This window comes from Miniopterus schreibersii (assembly GCF_964146895.1).
Source record: "Miniopterus schreibersii genome assembly, chromosome: 14".
Taxonomy (NCBI): domain Eukaryota; kingdom Metazoa; phylum Chordata; class Mammalia; order Chiroptera; family Miniopteridae; genus Miniopterus; species Miniopterus schreibersii.
The window spans coordinates 34,045,240-34,050,138 of NC_138114.1; positions in this window are offsets into that span (position 1 = coordinate 34,045,240).

The window sequence follows — 4,899 nt, forward strand, 5'->3', positions numbered from 1 at the left end:
CACAGAGCCCTGTCCTCCCAATTTCCATGACCAATATGCAAACGAATGTTTGAACATAAATATCTTATATTTCAAGAGTTATCAAAAAGCTATTAGGGTAAAGATAAATCCTGGATTAACTTGTAAGGTAGGATACAATAAGCAGCGTCAATAAATGGAGAACCAAATCTTCCCTTTAGGAAATTCTGCAGCAGTCCATCTATTTTAACCAGTTTCTCCTTGCAAAGTCTCTCCTTCCTACCAGGCAAGGGGACAACCACACAGGAACTCATTTGGTCAAACATTCACCACCACCACCCAGTGGCACGCCTCCCCTTTCACCAGCACCACTACTGCCCCCACCACCAAATAAAAAATATGTGTTTTAAATCAGAATATAAATTGGCAACCAACAGCATTTACACCATACCAAAATTGATTATCAACACATGCCCACCTCCCTGCTGCCTATGAGAGCCTGCTACCTGCCTCAGTAACAAAAATTGACAGCCAGCCTGCTTCTTCCTGCACATCAGTGTTAGTGGGCGATCCTCTCCCACCCTGTTTGGAAACTATGGCCGAAGCTGCTCTCCATGAGGTGCCTCAACATGCCAAAGGGAAGGGAGGAGAAGCTTTGGCACCCTCATTTTAAAAGGGTGCCAGTCTAATGTAAAAGGAAGACGAAATTTTTCTCCAAATGTGGACACTAACTGTTTTCTTTACTGCAGTCATTAGCTGATGTCTTTGGCAGAGAACATGAGTAAGCTTTTCCAGGTTGGGTTTGTAGCCTTGGATATATAGCATCCAAAACAAAAAGGCAAACTTTTTATTGTTTCTCAGTTTGCACCCACACACTCACCAACACACTTCAGCTTTTAAAATATATTTTTTAACAAAGCAAGAACCACATTTATACTCCCGCTGTGCCCTTACCAATGGTGAGTCATTCAGATTTTTAGTTCTCTTTTTGGTCTATTTTCTTTCCTCATTCAACGAAAAGAAACATTTTTTACCAGTAACTACTGCATTTCCCACTTTTCCTTTTGTCTTCCCTGGCCTCATTTTTCCTGTCCTCTGCCTGAACAAAAGAAATTGTAAAAATTAAATTGAATTGTGGGTACTCTGTAATTGAAATGTTAAGGTCAATATATAAAAACTGCATATGAATAGGATTTGACTCAATAGATCATTTATTTCTTAATAAATCTGAATATAAATGTGTTTAGCATTCATTATAAACTGCTTTTAAGGAGAAATGTACAATTTTTTTGCAGGGAACTTTTATTTTGGCAGGTTGCATACTCACATTATGCCAATATCACATTATGATAAGATAACTAAATTGAACTACTATGAACTTTTTTCCACTGGATCAATGGCATGAATTTAACAGGCAATCATTCCAGACTTCCAACTTCAACTCTAACCAATTCCAAGGTCAAATCTCTGATTATCGTATGCTCTACTTAATGAGTAACGAGCTGGAGAGTAGATTTCAGTGTGCACCATGATATATACAAACCAGAGGAATGGTTTTTCTATTTTTAACACAGTTAAATAGTAGCAAATATGGTTTTTAAAGGCCATGGAAAAATACCACACAGCTAGGAGAGCTGAAAAAGTAGATGCTTCTAATTACAGGTTAAGTTACTCTCATATTCTGGGTTTGATTTTTCCTTAGGATCTGCTATGACATATCATGCTACAGAAACAACAAATAACTTTTACCAACACTTGTATTACTTAAGCATTGGTTGTCTAGTGTGAGGGCTAAGTCAAAGAGATTCGAGCATACCCATGGTTTTTATTAACCCTTCCCTAAAAGTTAATCAAGATTTGAGTCCCAATTCTACTACTCAAAAGCTATGTGATTAGTTTTTCTGGGCCTCGGTTTTCTCATTTGTAAAATAGAGATAATAACACACCTCGCAAGGCTGTTGTGAGGATTAAATGAGAGAATATATATGAAACATCTAGCTAGTGCCTAGAATCTAGGAAACTTCCTTCAAACCCCTCCCCATCTTTAAATTTTCATCCTTACTATTATGATCCAATGGAAATTATATGAGCATCCCTTCCATTCCTCTGCAGCAATAAATTAAATGAGTATCTTTTTGCTAATAGGTGTTCTTACAAAACATATCATGTATATGTGATTTTAATTTATCTAAATAGTATTATATAACATATTTCATTTTATTTCTTATTCTATTTATATTTTGGTTTGCGGTTTGGAGCTCTTTGTTTCTAATTATTGTGGTTTGGAAAAAATATAAAATCTGTTATAAATCAGTCCTTTACAGCTCCTTTTCAAAGGCAAATTCAAGAGCAAAATTTTTTTAGATCAGATTTGTCCAAACTTGCTTGGAACAACTTTATCTGAAAAGATTAGAAATATGTACAAAGAAAATACATGATGAAAGGGTGCAGAAGTAATTTTATTTATTTTTTTTTTTTTAGCAAAGGGGTGAGTGGGGTGGATGTCCCAAGTGCACAGTTTAAAACGTTGAAGACTGAGAATCTATCCTGAATAGAATGATCTATTCTGATCACGCTGTAAAGACCATTTTTAAACTTTCAAATGGCTTCCTTAAACTGTATATCTTAGAAATATACCTGGTATTTTGACCAGCCAGAACCTCTTGTTTTTAAGGTAAAATTATCATAATATTTATAATGCTGAGGTTAAAGTACTGGGATTTCATAAGAAAACTGAATTACAGTGAAACTGATTCAGTAGTCAAGAATTTCACTCTGCCAACACGTGGTTCTCTTCGCTCTTCATAGAAAGAAATCTGTGATATATAATTGGGCATATTTTAACATTACAACCAGATGCTACAACAGAATATCAAGCAATATTTCTCAGATCCACACACAACCAAAGAGTGTGTTATTAGACATCCAAATGTTTGAAACATTTGAAACAATAGCATCTGACTAAGAAGAGAACCAAATGTGCTGTTCAGAGAAAAAAATATCTCCAACACTTTTGGATCTGTATTCAACCAAAAAATCCAAAACTATCTGACAAAGTCTGCTAACATTCATTCCCACTTCTGATGACTTATAATTGTGAATTAGCATTTTCTAGTTTAGAAGAAAATAAAGAGTAAGAAAAGAAAACATCTGCATAAAATCTGACCTACAGCCCTGTGTGGCTCAGTTGGTTGGAGCATCATCTCATGCACCAGAAGGTCTCGAGTTTGATTCCTGTCAGGGCACATTTGGGAGGCAACCAATCAGTGTATCTCTCCCACATCAATGCCTCTCTCTCTTTTTCTCCCCCTCCCTCTCTAAAATCAATTTTTAAAAAAATCTGAGCTACAGTTCAGGTCATCCATGATCAAACCTGTCAGAGATTATTATTAATAATTTTAATATGTTTTCTTTTTAATGCTAATAGAATTTAAACCTAAAATTGGTGACTTGAATATGTTCTAAAAAGCCATTAAGGGGCCCATGGACATCAAAAGTTAGAGAAACAGACCGATGGCTAAGTGTGATGACAAAGTGTTTCAATCTGTGCCTCTGGATAACACTTATTCACAGCTAGCATTCAAAGTTTTAGATAGGAACTAAAAGAGAATCATTCTCTTCCTAGGTATGAGTCATGGGAATGGGTGTTATTACTATACTATATTAATTTTATAAACAAAAAAAAACCCCTGTAATTTGAATAAATAAAATGAACAGAGTCATATAAACTATACACACCAGAAGCAGACCTAACTCAAGTCTTCTCACCCTTAATTCAGACTCTGCTTTACACCATTCCTTCTCAGCACTGGAGTCTTTTGGGTGCATTTGGTGTAGCACAGTGCTTTAGTTATTTAAACCATCAACTTAAAGGACTGTTTATCCTGGGACTCTGGGTTGATGGCTACTAACTAGCTGAACTTCCTACATTACAACTAGGTGCTAGTTGTTCAGCTTTCATTGCGAAACTTCCTTCTATCCCACAAAATTGTCTTCTTCCTGCCACCTTGAGAGAGCATTCAATGCAGCTCAAAGCAATGGTTATGGGAGTCCAAAGCTCTCTCTATTCTAATGGCACTGTATTCTCTGGATCTTTTACAAAGCACTAATTCGTCTTCTGACCCTGCAACCCGACCCCCAATTTCACTTCCAGACCTGGACATAGAATAAGTAAGTATCGGAATACTGGGGGTATATATATATAAATAATATTTTTTAAGCTTTAAACCAGCATTGCAGTTTGCAGTTGAACTGAAGTTTTACATTCATTCTATTTGGCAGTCTTTTAAAAAAAAAAAAAAATCAGTAGAACTATTTCCACTAGATGGCAGCCTTTACCGAGAACTGTACGAGTGATGCTGGCTTGTGGCAATTCGCAAGTTTTAAGGCCTACCTTTTACAGAGACAAGTTATATATAATGCAGCCATTTAGTAAACTTACTCATGCAAAGCTTTTATGATTCTATATGTTAGCTCCCACTTTGGAAAAAGTCAATAAATTTTAAAAGTGTAATGTGCTTTTAAAAAGTAGAAATTCTGTTTGTTTCAGTTGAAATTTTTCTTTTGTTAATTGAAATATATTTAACCGCATAGCCTTGTGTAAGATGTACAACATGTTAATTTGTTACACTTACATATTATTGTATAATTGCCATTGTAGTGATAATTAGCACCACTATCACTTTATATAATTTCTTTTTTAGTGGCTGGAATAATTGAGTTCTAGTCTCTTAGCAAGTTTGATGATTAAAATATAATATTGTCCATATTCACTATATTGTGCTCTAGGATGTACTTACTATTTGTTTAGAGTTTGTAGCCTTAAACAATATCTGAAAATTTTCTTAAAGAAACAAGGAGTTTCACCCAGAAAAAAAAGACTGAAAGACATATATAAAAATTATCTCTGGAATTGTTGCTCATATTTTCAGATCAAAGAGT